We start from the raw sequence: 15,551 nt of genomic DNA, 5'->3' as shown, positions 1-15,551 counted from the left end.
TGCCCAGGCATTCCCTTCTTTTGGTGTCTCAGGCCTCCTGTTGTCAGGACAATGTGCCTGCATCAATTCTCAGTCAGATTGCATCCTGATCCCACCCTTCTCTCCAAATCCAGTTCCCTAGTAAGTCGAATGCCTTTTCCCCCATTTCATAGTGAAAGAGCCTTTCACTATGCCTGGAGCTATTATCAGCCAGGCCTTGATGAGAAAACCAAGGCCCAGAAAGGGTACGTGACTTCTCCACAGTCATGTACCAAATCACTACTCAGCATTCAACAGGAAGCTTAAAAACAAAAACAACTCTTAACAGTTTATAAGTTAACAAAATAATTTCATATATTTAAAGTATTTTTTACAATGACCTCATGAGAAAGAAAGAAAGAATATTTTTTATTCCCATATGATTGAAGAGTATCACAGAAATATTTTATGTAAAGCGCTTAGTCCAATACCTGGTAATAATTGGTGCCCAATAAAAGGTAACTATTATTATTCTCTCAATAACAAGTATTCAGACTTGGTGTGGATTTTAAGGGGAAGATGAGGAGTGCATGGAAGACACAGGGGAGACAGATTTTCAAACCTCATCTTAGGAAGAGCTGCCCAAGGAAGGAAGGGGCTACCTCAGGAAGGAGCGAGCCACTGTGCCAGAACAAATGTGAGCAGAGGTAGGATGGCCACTGGGTACAACGTTATAGAGCAGTGAGTCTCAGTGTGACCCCTGAACCAGCCACATCAGCATGACCTGGGAACTGGTTCTAAAATGCACATTCTGGTGCTTTACTCTAGACCTACTAAATCAGAACTTGGGAGCCAAGGTCCCCAAGTGATTCTGATACACAGTGAAATTTGAGAACCACTGGACTATAGGAGACTCAAGAACTGGGCAGACAGAATGGAAAAGACCAGATGGCATTTAATAGCCCTTTGTAGCCAGAGATATATCTGGGAGAAGATTAACATGATGTGCTCAATTCTCTTCCATCACTGATCTCTCTCTCTCCTCTCACTCTGTCCTTCAGTGGTCACACACCAGCCGAAACTCTACGGGTTACCTTATGCCCTGTGGTAACAACTGATTCCCTGTCCATGAAATTGGAATAAAGTCAGACGGGGACTTTACTGGGTCCCACTGCAGCTAATGTCCCCCCAGAACATGAATGCTGGAAGGAGCCTTGGAGATTTGCCAGCAGAACAAATCTAGCCCAGAGAGGACACAGGTCATCCAAGGTCACAATCAGAGTGATACAGGTCAGGCCATTCAGACTTACTCCTCATCGTTGTATGGCCATGCTTGGTTCCCTTGAGGGTCATCCAGCAAAACAACTGGGGGTAACTTCTATTTTTACCCCAACTCTCCTAGACTCAGCTGGCACATGGATGCCTTTTCAATTCAAGCTGATCACTCTTTTTTTTTTTTTACATGGGCAGGCACCAGGAATCGAACCCGGGTCCTCTGGCATGGCAGGCAAGCATTCTTGCCTGCTGAGCCACTGTGGCCCGCCCTCAAGCTGATCATTCTTGACAGACTGTTTCAAAATCAAGATGGGGGCAGAAGAAGACAAAGCTGTTGCTTTAGGCACAAGCACAGCCTCTGAACTTTGTGCCTGTCAATAGTAATTTCTGCCCACATGAGAGGATTATACTGCCTTGAAAATACTTCTACCTGGGGCATTCCACATGACTCACACTCTGGTCAGCTCAACATCCAGAGTTAACCAGGAAAGACACTTGTCAGACTAGGTTTGGTCAGTTATGGCAGGGACGATCATCGAAGGACAGGTGGTAGTATGCCCCACACAGCCTTCTGACCTCATAGGAAAAGGCCAGACTAAAGAGCGTCTGTAGGAATGAGCTTTTGTTCCAACTGGTGCAGCATAGTCTACCAGTAGAACTCAAGGACATGAGTGATTCAGGAGGTAGGGCTCACAACACAGAGAATGTAATCTTAACTGGAAGATAGGCAGCTGAGAAGTGGGGTTTGGCCACTTGCTATGCTATAATCTAGTGGGTGGAGCCTGTGAATTTGCACCTCTAACAGCAGTGTTGATGCTGACAGTGAGAACCACAAGAGATATTAACATTTGTTTCACTTTCCTCATAAAATTCTAGTGATGGCTCCTTGGGAAGACTTGCATGCCAGTCTAGCTCTGCCATTTTCCTGCTATGTAGATGCATTAGACAATCACCCATCATCTCTGAGTCTCTGGATTCCTATATATAAAATGGGTGTAACAACCCCTACTGTTTGTACTGCAGAGTGGTGAGGGTCAAAAGAGATAATTAGGGAGAAAGAGTCCTGAAAACTGGTATTCAGGTATTCAAATCTGAGGGGGAGTAAACATTTATTGGGTAGCTACCATGAATCAGAAGTTAGATGCTAAGGATTCTGACACAAATAATTCATAATTACTGCCCTTAGAGAACTTACAGATGAATGGAAATCAGAGTAGGCTGCGGAAGCATGGAGAAGTTATTGGGCAAGTGGCTCGAGGCCTTTGGACTTTATCTTAAGGGCAATGAGAAATCATTGTCAGGTTTTAAGATGGAAAGTAACCTCATCTGATTTGTTTTATGAGAAGCTCTCTGTGGGGTGGAAAGTGGATCCAGGGTGGTAGTGGGAGGGTTAAGGCAAGAGGCAGGGAGTTGGTGAGGAGGCTGCTGCAGTGGTCTAGGAGAGAGGTGATGGACATAAGCATATACATTTGGGAGACTTCTAAGGTAGGATTCACCTGATGATTGATGATGTGTGGGATCAGATGGTGGCCTGGTTTTCAGTTCATCCTCTCAGATGAAGGTATATGTGGGGAAATGTGTTGGGGTAAAGATAACTGTGATTTGAGGCATGGTGAGATCGAGGTGATCGGATGTACATTTCTTAGCTGCCTCCTGTATGTACAAGCCACAACACTGCCATGAACAGACACCTTGCTCCATAAGCCACTGCCACTCTTACTGCCAGGTCATCTTCACTCTGTGGACCTGCCTGAAGGAACTTCCTCCTGTCCTTCCTTTCCATATCCTGGCACTACTCAGCTCTGCTGTTTTCTGCTTCTCTGACAGGCAGCTGTGTCCTTTCCATCCATGGAGTCATCTCTAAAATGATTGCAATTACAAGAAATCATCTTTCTTTTTTTTTATACACAATGCCTGGATGTGCAGATCATGTTTGAAAAAAGTGATGGTATGAAAAATGGAGTTTCTGCCAAAGAAAAGGGGAGGAGGGGAGCCTATCTGAATTCACTCAAGTGGCTCCAACCCAATGTGAGGCTTCCTACATTGGAGTCTACTAAAGTTCTCTGCCCTTTTCTCCTACGTGTGGTAGGGACCACCTTGTAAGACTCTGTCAAGTTAGCAGAGTGGGAGACCCACAGCAGTGACCCTTGGAGGCTCTGAGAATCATGGTGATGATAGAACATTCTAGAAACTGTCATGAGTTATAGGCATTAATTAGGGCAGGTCTCTGGACTTTTCACTCACAGCTTGGTTTCCAGCCAACTGAGAGTGGGTGCTTATGAAGGTTCTAGGTGACTTTAAGAGTATCCCAGGCAGAAAGGACATGGATAAGAAGAGGCTCTTATAACTCGCCGTCATGGTTACTCTGTTCTAAGGCAAGCAGACCATGTCCTACATGGTGATAAGCACTTTAAGAGTCCATTGTCCTATTTAATAAAAAGTGGGTATTATTAATCCTATTTTACAGAGGAAGAAAACAAGAGGGAGACTCAAAGAAGTTAATTATTATCTCACAGCTAGTAAACAGCAAAGCTGAAATTCTAAGCCAGGTAGGTTGATTCAAAAGCCCATGATTGAACTATCATGAAAAAGATAACAAAGCTGGGAGGGATGTAGAGAAATTGGAACTCTCAATACAGTGCTGAAATGGAAAATGATGCAGCTACTTTGAAAAAGTCTGATGGTTCCTCACACAGTTAAACACAGTATCCATATGACCCAGCAGTTCCACGCCTACGAATATACCCAAGAGGAATGAAAACATATGTCCAAACAAAAACTTATGAGTGTTCTAGTTTGCTAGCTGCCCGCATGCAATATACCAGAAATGAAATGGCTTTTAAAAAGGGGAATTTAATAAGTTGCTAGTTTACAGTTCTAAGGCTGAGAAAATGTCCCAATTAAAACAAGTCTATAGAAATGTCCAATCTGAGGCATCCAGGGAAAGACACCTTGGCTCAAGAAGGCAGATGAAGTTCAGAATTTCTCTCTCAAGTTAGAAGGCACATGGAGAACATAGTCAGGGCTTTTCTCTCAGTTGGAAAGGCACATAGTGAACACAAGCGTCATCTACTAGCTTTCTCTCCCAGCTTCTTGTTTAAGAGGGTCCCCAGGAGGTGTTTTCCTTCTTCATCTCCAAAGGTCGCTGGCTGGTGGACTCTCTGCTTCATGGTGCTGCAGAATTCTCTGCTCTCTTTGAATCTCCTGGCTTTCTCTCTTGTCATTCTCTTTTATAGAATTCCAGTAAACTAATCAAGACCCACCTGAATGGGTGGAGACAGGTCTCCAGCTAATCCAGTTTAACAACCACTCTTGATTGAGTCACATCTCCAGGGAGATGATCTAATTACAGTTTCAAATATACAGTACTGAACGGGGATTAGAAGAAATGGCTGGATTTATAAAATGGGATTAGGATTAAAACATGGCTTTTCTAGGGTACATACATCGTTTCGAACCAGCATAATGAGTGTTCATGGTAGCATTATCCACAGTAGTCAAAAACTAGAAACAACCAAAATGTGCTTCAACTGGTGAATATATAAACAAAATGTAGTATATCCATACAATGGAATATTATTCAACAATAAAAAGGAATGAAGCTCTAATAGATGCTACAATATGGGTGAATCTTGAAAACCTTATGCTAAGTGAAAGAAACTGATCACAAAATAGCACATATTTTATGATTCCATTTATATGAAATGTCCAGAATAGGAAAATCCAGAGACAGAAAGTAGATTAGTGGTTGCCTGGGGCATAATTCCCTGAAGACCCATCCCAGTTGCATGTATCAATAGTTTGTTCCATTTATTGCTGAGCAGTATTCCCTGGTATGAATACCAGAGCTTGTTATGCCATTCGTCTGGTGAAGGACATCTGTGTTTAATCCAGTTTTGGTTATTATAACACTTATAATGTTTTAATTCAAGTGGGTGGTGAGTATATGGATTTTCACTATAGTATTCATTCTACTTATTGATCCAAAGAATTGCTCATAATTGAAATAGAGGAAGGAATAAAAAAAGGCAGTTTTAGTAATGCTGGTGTACCTTGGAGTAGCCACTGAGCTGAAAAGAGGACTCAGTTTCCCCAAGACAGCCCGGTGTTCAGGGCAAATGATGACAACCAAGGCCCAGGCTCTGGGCCACTCACAGGTCTAGTGTTCAGAGAGCAGGTCCTGGGAGCCAACTTGCTTCAAGGTCTTAAGACTCAGAAGGGAGCAAAGGAGCCTATTCACATCTTTCAGTCTGTGGGACCAGTACTTAGGGTAAACCTCCTCTGGCTGTAGAGCCCTTTCCCTGCCTAGATGTGGGTGGACTGCCCTAAACTGGGAAATTCATAAAGAAGGTGAAGGAAAAGGGAGTAGTGCTCAAAGAGGACAGAAAAACATTCAGTATCTCCTGAAGACCACTGAGAAATTTCTGGCATTGCAGCAAAGTGGCTGTTCGAATAGTGCTGGAATAGAAAATTCTAGTTGGAAGGAAACAGTAAACACTGAGAACTTCCTTCCAGCTTGAAATTAAAGTTGTTTGGGCTGTTGTTTCCAGTGGGTGGATACTCACATCATGATACTATCTGTCACCGCCAGGTGCAGGGGAGACAGGTGTGCAGCCCTGGGTTCCTGTCTGCCTCTGACACCACTACCCATGTACTTTTAGCTTTTCTTTGTCTAAATCCTGCAAAAACCAATTATGAATTTCTTAGCTCTGTGCAGAGACTGTTGCAGTGACAGAAACATCCAGTGAGGGCCTGCTTGTGCTCAGACAGCCTCCTCTCCTCAAGAGCTCCCAGTAGAGACATGCAGAAATGCCCCCATGGGGAGAGAGCACTGCAACATGTGCTAAGGGGCACTGAAATTACCTGCTGGGAGACAGAGGCAGGAGCAAGGCAATCAGCCAGAGATGTCAGTGGTACACTGCCTGCAGAGCTCACCTTCCAGGTGGGCTTGGGAGCTTGACAGGTACAAAGCATACAAAGGGTTCCTTACTGTAAGGCAAGAGTATTTGTAAAGGCTGGGGAGCCAGGAAGTACTACTGCAGCTATTACTAAATCTGTTGCTAATAATAATAATAATCACAACTAAACATAAAATTGAGTGCTATCTGTGTATGGGCCAGGTGTTGCACCAAGAGCTTTCTGTATATCATCACATTTGATCCTAACAGAAACAATCTATTATAATCATGTCAATTTTACATATGAAGATATCAAGGCAAAGGTAGTTAAGTAACTTGCCAGATAGGATATAGGAGAGTCAGAATTGAACCCAGATCCTGTGCTCCTTGCCACTTATGATGAACTTTTCTGCAAACAGGGATAATATAAGACCTCATATGATACGAGAAGGTTAGGCTTCCTGTGGAAGGTATGGGAAGCCAATGAACATAACTAATTGGAGAGGGACATGCGCAGATTGTGTTTAAGGAAGACTACCCCAGAGAACTCAACATCTCTGAAAGCCCAACAGCCTGGATTTACTGCTTTCCTTCTGAGTTTTTTCTTTATTTTATATGTTCAGATATCAGCAAAATATTACACTTATGGGGCGGGCCGCGGTGGCTCAGCGGGCAAAGTGCTTGCCTGCCATGCCGGAGGACCTCGGTTCGATTCCCGGCCCCAGCCCATGTAAAAAACAAACAAACAAACAAAATACAATAAAACAAGAAAATGTTTAAAGATGTTTCCCTTCCTTCCTTCCATCCTTCCTTCCTTCTCTCTGTCTTTCCTTCCCTTCCTCCCTCTCTCTTAAAAAAAAAAAAAAAAAAAAAAAAATATTACACTTGTTTTGGAGAATTAGGCAACACACCTTCCCACATTGCATGTACCTTCCAGGATTGCTAAACCACCATAGGAAGCATCTGTTCTCCGGACTGTGCCAGAGTCATTAAAGTCCACAAGCCATTCCCCACTTCTGCTCCATCTCCTCCCTCTGACCCTCCAATGGGCATGGCTGGATCAGAACCTGCCCCAAGGCCTCCAAATCAATACACAAACACAATGAGGTCCCATGGCAAATCTTTCCCCAAACCTGGATTTCTTTAGATTTCTAGATCCTTACCCACCACTCTGGGCCCATCCAGGGCTAGACCTTTCCACACTCCCCTTAATGTCTCTGAGATGTTAAAGCATGATGGAGGGGAAGACACAGCCTTGGCAGTCAGTGTGTTCTGGTTGATGCCCTAGCTCTACCACTCACCACCAGCATGAACTGTGCAAAACTCCCTCTGTCCTTGGACCTGGGCTTTTCCATGTAGAAAATGAAGAGGATGGAAGAGAAGGTATCAGAGGTACCCCAGGCCTGTGACGTTTCTGGGAGAACCTACAGTGCCCAGCACCCAGCAAACAATCATCTCCCATGCTGGAATGAAAGCAGTGACTCCGCAGCAGTGGGCTGTTGTGAAGGCCATCAGAGAACCTGCAGGAAAACACTACCTGAGGCAACCTGCTTTACAAAGTGAGGGGTCATTTTATTACTAGCTCTTCTATAGTGCTTCCTGACTTCTGGGCCTTTTTATGTCTGTTACCTCCTGGCAATGGAGAGAAAAGAGTGAGAAGCAGGGAGGCCAAGGCTGAATGGAGGGAGAGGTAGCCGCTGAGCATTTCTCCAGACCATATCTGGATTTGCTAGGGCTGTGCCCTGACGTGTCCTGAGCAGTGATACTGAACCCGCTCAGTCACTGTTCATCGCTGCAGAAGGCAGGCCTTGTGGGGAAACAGAGCTGGTGTGAAAGAGCCAGCCCCTCCGCCTGCCTCTCACAGCACCTGGTGGTGCTCCTGGTTTGCAGGCTTGGGCAGTGTCTTCTGTGTGTCAGCAATACCTGAGTTAAAACAGGCCCAGACAGGAGTCAGCCACAGCCATCCCGCTAGGAGGGCAGTTCCAACAGGGCTGGGAAGGGCCAGACAACACTGTCAGCTGCTGGAGAAGAAAGCTCTTCCCTCTTTCCTTACTTCCGCCCTGTGTTCCCTGTGCCAGACACTGAGACACAGAATGTAATCAGCCTCCATCCAACCCTGCCCTCAGGAAGACCCAGCAAAGGCAGAGAGGAGTCAGGCAGGCCAGTGTGCACCCTGGCTCTTCAACTTAGTCATCTGGAGCAATGCCCTGATTTTTTCAGCCTTCGTTTCCTCATCTGTAAAATGGGGATGAATGTGATGATGATGATGAAAATAATAGTTGGGGTACTATGAGTGTTATGTGAGAAAATGCAGTAAAATACTTAACCTATTTTAAAATTTTAATACCATGAACATACTCTGTATCTGTTTATGTACTGCCAACTTTTGGGGCCATAAAATTTTGGGCACTAAGCTTGTGGTTTTTTTATTTCTTTTTTGCCCTACTTCCCCCAAAACATTTTTTTTCTTCCTCCCTTGGGAATGGTATCGCTTCTGTTGAATGTATAAATTTCACTAATGGCTCTCAAATTGTGGTCCCCAGAGAATGGCAACGCAATGCATGGGGCAAGAGCAAGAAAGGGAAATTAGCTGGACAATTTCTTCTCAAGTCCATGTTTTCTTTTAAGGACTGGTGATCTGTGGTATTTTTGTTTCTACACTATTATCTGCTTCTCATACTTCACATTTTCATGCCATTTCTGCTGGGAAGACTGCCTGGACATGCTTCTCCCTGCCCCCCCCCCCCCCCTCCCCAGTAAGGGCAGGCTACGCCCTTCCACCTCCAGCCTCCTTCTGTTAAAGTAATGGTCACACTCCACGGATACTGTCCATGAGGGGAGGGACTATGGCTTATTCATCTCTCCATCCCAGAGACTAAAATAGTATGTGGCATGTAGTAGGTGCACAATAAAAATGAATAAGTGAATTGATAGCCAAAAAACTGAAGATGGGGCCAGTGCATGGCAGAATTTTCACCTGCCGTGCTGGAGACCCAGGTTCGATTCCCAGAGCCTGCCCATGCCCTCCTCCTGCCAAAAAAATAAAAACTTAAGATGGCTCATGCTGCCTCAGCTTCGCCTGGGGATGCTTTAGTGGGTACCAAGTGTGTGGTACAATTGGATCATGGCAATGGCATGCCGGCATGCTGTGGTAGCTTCTGCACATCTTTTGCAAAACCAGAGTTTTTGTTTTCCAGTAGCTAGTGGTAACGTGCTTGATCAAGGCCCCTGTGGTGCTGAGATAAGCACAGGCTGAGAGACCAGGACAATGTGGGGATGACACTGGGGACAGGGACTTGGGGTATCAGAGTGCAAACCTCCTCTCTGCTCTCCTGTATACTGGGTGGACCTCCGAACAAAACTATGATTATACTGCCAACCAGTAATAACCAGGAAACCCTTGACTGATGAAGTCCCACTTTCTCAATGAAGAGCAGGGTGACCATTTTAGAATTCTTTTCTTTTTTTAAAATATCTTTATTAAAAAAAAAAACATAGGTGGTACATGGGTGGTTCAGTAATAGAATGCTCACCTTCCATGGGGGAGACCCAGGTTTGATTCCTGGACCAGGGCCCCCCCCCCCAAAAAAAAAAACATACAAACATTCCATACATGGTATATAATCAATGGCTCACAATATCATCACATAGTTGCGTCCTCATCACCATAATCACTTTTTCTGAACATTTGCATCATTCCAGAAAAAGAAATAAAAAAGAAAAGAGAAAACACTCAAACACACCATACCCCTCACCTCTGCCTCTCACTGACCACTAGTATTTTCATCTACCCATTTTTTTAAACTTTTGTCCACTATTGTTTATTCTTTTACTCATCTGTCCATACCCTAGTTAAAAGGAGCTTCAGACACAAGATTTTCATAATCAGACAGTCACACTGTACAAACTATATCATTGTACAATTATCTTCAATTATCTACTGGAACACAGCTCTACAGTTCCAGGTACTTCACTCCAGCCATTCCAATACACTGTAAGCTAAAAAGGGAGTATCTATATAATGCAGAGGAATAACCTCCAGGATAACCTCTCAACTCTGTTTGAAATCTCTCAGCCAGTGACACTTTATTTTGTCTCATTTCTCTCTTCCCCCTGTTGGTTGAGAAGATTTTCTCAATCCCTTGATGCTGGGTCCTGGCGCATCCCAGGATTTCTGACTCACATTGCCAGGGAGGTTTACACCCCAGTGAGTCATGACCCACGTAGAGGGGAGGGCAGTGAGTTCACTTGCCGTAAGGGCTTAGAGGGAGAGACACATCTGAGTAACAAAACAGATTCTCTGGGGGTGACTCTTAAACCTAATTTTAAGTAGGCTTAGTCTATCCCTTGTGGGGATAAGTTTCAAGAGTGAGGCTTTAGCCTATGGATGTGGTTGCCCCACTGCTTGCTGGGAAATTGAATATTACTCCTATTCTCCCCATTCCCGCAAGGGGTCTTTGCAAACACTTCTTTATTCACTGTCTGTATCTCTCTGGGAGTTATCAGGGCATTACACTAACCTGGACAAACCAACAAAATCTCATCCCTATTCAACATTCTATGTACTTATGGTGTTTAACTAAACTGACCCTACAAGTTAAATTAGGAAATCATTACCAAAAATATAAATTTTGCACCAAATAAACATCTCTCCCTTTAGACTCACACAGAAGTTGAAGTTTTAAACATGGATGATATCATCCTTTACCTAGCCTTCTGATATACCTTAGTTCTATCCAGATCAGATTCATTCATGTCTCTACTTGATGGCTGATCACTTTTTCAACTTTTTAAATGGTTCCTGTAAAGGGGTAATGCTGACTTTCAGAGCTCAGCTGTCACGTAAATACCTGAAGTTTCTGGGAAAGACTATGTTATATACAAACAGCTCAGCATCTCAGAATGCAGAATTAACAGTTAATACCTCCTAGATTGCTGTAAGAGATTACAATCTAGGGCTCTTTACAATAGGCCTCAACTTGATAAGTCATGCTCTCGACTTTTAGCTCACCACATTTTCACATTATAGTTAGTCCATATGCTTGAGGCATGATCATATTTGTCTTTTAGTTCCTGACATTTCATTCAACATACAGCTCTTAAGGTTCAACCATCTAGTTGTATGCCTGACAACTTCATTCCTTCTTGCGGCCATTCAGTACTCCATCGTATATATACATCATAGTCATCCCTTCCATTCCTCAGTTCTTGTACCCTTAGGCCACTTTCATTCACTGCAGATTACAAACACTACCGCTGGACACACCAGCATGCAAACGTCCATTCAAGTCCCCACACTCAGTTCCACTATACATTGAGCAACAGGGTTTCAGGATTATATAGCAACCCCACCCCTAGTGGAACCACCCTCCAGTGGAGCCACCACACTGCCCTCCAAGGGGCTGCACCTCTCATTTCTCTACTGATAGTGAATGGGTGTATCTCTCTCTCCACATTCTTTTTAGCACTTGTTTCTCTCTGTTTATTTTTAAACAGTCTTATTCACACATCATACAATTCAGTCTAATTGTATAGACATGCCTTCACCACCATAATCTATCTGAAGACATTTCCTTTTCTTCCAGACAGAATTCATATCCCTTCCTAATTCCTCTGCCCACCCCCCAACCCCTGCCTGTTGTCATTCAGTTTAGGCATACTGTCTTTGTTACATTCATTGGAAGCATATTCCAATGTTACTGATGACACTAGACCCTAGCTTACATTGATTGTACTTTTTCCCATATACCATCTATTTTCAACACTCTGTAATAGTGACATTCATTTGTTCTCCCTCATGCAAAAACATTTTTTAAATTTGTATAAAATCATATCATTGTACACTCTAGGCTTTCCTAAATTTTACTATATCAGTCTTTATCCTCTTATCTTTCCTTCTGCTTTCATAGGTGCCTCCAGCCCTTCTACCTCTATCATACTGACATTCCGCTTCATTCAGAGTACTTGTTATTGTGCTACAATCAGGTAGTACTGAGCTATCCATTTCTGAATTTTTACAATCAGTCTTGTTGCACAATCTATATCCCCTCAGCACCAATTGCCCAATCTCTATCCTATTTCTATCTCCTGATAACCTGTGCTCTTAACTTCAATTCTCCAAGTTCACTCATTAATGTTAGTTCATATTAGTGAGGCCATATGATATTTGTCCTTTTGTTTCTGGCTAATTTCACTCAGCATAATGTCCTCAAGTTCCATCCACCTTGTTACATGCTTCATGACTTTACTTTGTTTTACAGCTGCATAATATTCCCTTGTGTGTGTATATATATATACCACAGCTTGTTTAGCCACTCTTCCGTTGATGGACATTTGGGCTGTTTCTATCTCTTGGCAATTGTAAATAATGCTGCTATAAACACTGATGTGCAAATATTCATCTGTGTCCTTGTCCTCATGTCCTCTGAATAGAGACCTAGCAATGGTATTGCTAGATCATATGGCAATTCTATACTTAGCTTCCTGAGGAACCACCAAACTGCTTTCTACAGCGGTTGTACCATTTTCCATTCCTACTAAGAGTGGATAAGTATGGCTCCTTCTCCACATCCTCTCCAGCACTCATTGTTTTCTGTTTTGATTTTTTTTTATAATGGCCATTCTAGTGGGTGTTGGATGATATCTCATCATGGTTTTGATTTGTATTTGAGTTTGAGCATCTTTTCATGTGCCTTTTAGCCATTTGTATTTCCTCTTCTGAGAAGTGTCTATTCATGTCTTTTGACCATTTTTTAATTGGTTGGTTTGTTTTCTTGTTGTTGAGTTGAAGACTCTCTTTACATATTCTGGATACTAAACCCTTATCTGATATGTGGTTTCCAAATATTGTCTCCCATTGTATAGGCTGCCATTTTACTTTCTTGACAAAGTTCTTTGATGAACAAAGGTGTTTAATTTTGAGGAGTACCCATTTATCAATTTCTTTCTTCAAAGCTCATGCTTTGGGTGTAAGATCTAGGAAACCACCTCCTATCACAGGTTGTGCTGGTAAGGATTTATGTACCCTATAAAAGCCATAGTTTAATCCCAGTCAATTTTGTGGGAGCAACAGTTTCTCTTAAACCCTATTCAGCACTGTATGTTGGAAACTTGATTAGATCATACCCACAGAGATGTGGCTTGCCCAATTTTGGGTATTACTTTTGAACAGAGGGAAATGTGACTCCACCCATTCCACATGGGTCTTAATTACTTACAGGTTCCTTTAAAAGAGGAAGCAATTTGGAGAAAGCTTGAGAATGACGAGAGCAGCAGAGACACAAGAGTTACAGAGTCTACCAGCCAGTGATCTTTGGAGATGAGGAAGAAGAATGACCCTGGGGGAGCTTCATGAAACAAGAAGCCTGGAGAGGAAGCTAGAAGACATCACCATGTTCACCATGTGCCTCTCCAGTTGGGAAAGGAACCCTGAACTTCATCAGCCTTTCTTGAATGAAGGTAACCTCTTGTTGGTGCCTTTATTTGGACATTGATATAGACTTCCTTTAATTTGAACATTCTCTTGGCCTTAGAACTGTAAACTTGCAACTTAATAAATTCACCCTTTTAAAAGCCATTCTGTTTCTGGTATATTGCATTCCAGCAACTAGGAAACTAGAATATGAGTTTAATAAGATATCTCCCTACATTTTCTTCTAAAAGTTTGATGATCTTAGCTTTAATGTATAGGTCTTAGATTCATTTTGAGTTAATTTTTATATAAGGTGTGAGATATGAATTCTCCTTAGTTCTTTTGCATATGGATAGCCAGTTCTCCAAGCACCATTTATTGAAGAGACTGCTCTATTCCAGGTGAATTGGCTTGGCTGCCTTATCTAAGATCAACTGTCCACAGATCAGAGGGTCTATATCTAAACAATTCATTTTCATTGCTTAGTATATCTATCTTTATGCCAGTACCATGCTGTTTTAACCACTGTAGCTTCATAATATGCTTTAAAAGTCAGGTACTATGAGACCTCCCACTTCATTTTTCTTTCTCAAGCTATTTTTAGCAATTTGGGACACCCTACCCTTCCAAATAAACTTAGTTATTATTTTTTTCTATTTCTGCAAAGGAAGTTTTTGGGATTTTAATTGGTATTGCATTGACTCTATACATCAATTTGGGTAGAACTGACACAGTATTGCCTTCCATTTATTTAGGTCTCCCATGATTACTTTAAGCAATTTCTTGTAGTTTTCTCTGTATAGGTCTTTTGTATCCTTAATTAAATTTACTCCCAAATATGTGGTTCTTTTGGTTGCTATTGTAAATGGAATTTTTTTCTTGATTTCCTCCTCAGAGTCCTCATTACCACTGTATAGAAAGACTACTGATTTTGGGGTGTTGATCTTGTATCCTGCACTTTGCTGTACTCATTTATAAGCTCTGGTAGTTTTGCTGTGGATTTTTCAGGATTTTTGACGTATGAAATCATATCATCTGCAAACAATGAGAGTTTTACTTCTTTCTTTCCAATTTGGATGTCTTTTATTTCTTTTTCTTGTCTGATTGCTCTAGCTAGAACTTTCAACACAATGTTGAATAACAATGGTGACAGTGGACATTCCTTTCTTGTTCCTGATTATAGGAGGAAAGCTTTCAGTCTTTCCCCATTGAGGATGATGTTAGCTGTGTGTTTTTCATGAATTCCCTTTATCATGTTGAGGAAGTTCCCTTCTATTTCTCTTGTTTGAAGTATTTTCATCAAGAAAGGATGCTGAATTTTGTCAAATGCCTTTTTTTGCACCAATTGAGATGATCATGTGGTTTTTCTGCCTTGATTTGTTGATAAAGTGTATTACATTGATTGATTTTCTTATGTTGAACCATCCTTGCATGCCTGGAATAAATCTCATTGGTTATGGTGTATAATTCTTTTAATGTGCTGCTGGATTTGATTAGCAAGCATTTTTTTGAGGATTTTTGCATCTACATTCATTAGAGAGATTGGTCTGTAATTTTCTCTTCTTGTAGTATCTTTGTCTGGCTTTGGTATGAGGGTGATGCTGGCTTTATAGATTGAGTTAGGTAGCATTCCCTCCTCTTCACTGTTTTTGAAGAGTTTGATCAGGATTGGCACTAACTCTTTCTTGAATGCTTGGTAGACTTCACATGTGAAGCTATCTGGTTCTAGACTTTTCTTTTTTTTGGAACTTCTTGATGACTGGTTCAATCTCTTTACTTGTGATTGGTTTGCTGAGTTAGTCTATTTCTTGTCAAGTCAATGTTGGTTGTTCATGTCTTTCTAAGAAGTTTTCTATTTCATCTATGTTTTCTAGTTTATTAGCATATAGTTGCTCATAGTATCCTCTCATTACCTCCTTTATTTCTGTGGGGTAGTGGTTATGTCTTTTCTTCCATTTCTGATTTTATTTATTTGCAACCTCTCTCTTTTTCTTTTGTCAACCTAGCTA

The 15,551-nt window shown here is 42.0% G+C and overlaps 1 protein-coding gene across 4 annotated transcripts in view; it reads right to left on the bottom strand.

The window, feature by feature from the left end:
* Positions 1–15,551, bottom strand: part of TENM4 (teneurin transmembrane protein 4) — a 780,788-nt gene that overhangs the window by 514,791 nt on the left and 250,446 nt on the right. The gene's annotated exons all lie outside the window — the stretch shown is intronic.

Source organism: Tamandua tetradactyla, chromosome 8, assembly GCF_023851605.1.
Source record: "Tamandua tetradactyla isolate mTamTet1 chromosome 8, mTamTet1.pri, whole genome shotgun sequence".
Classification (NCBI taxonomy): domain Eukaryota; kingdom Metazoa; phylum Chordata; class Mammalia; order Pilosa; family Myrmecophagidae; genus Tamandua; species Tamandua tetradactyla.
This window is presented reverse-complemented; position numbering and strand designations above follow the sequence as displayed.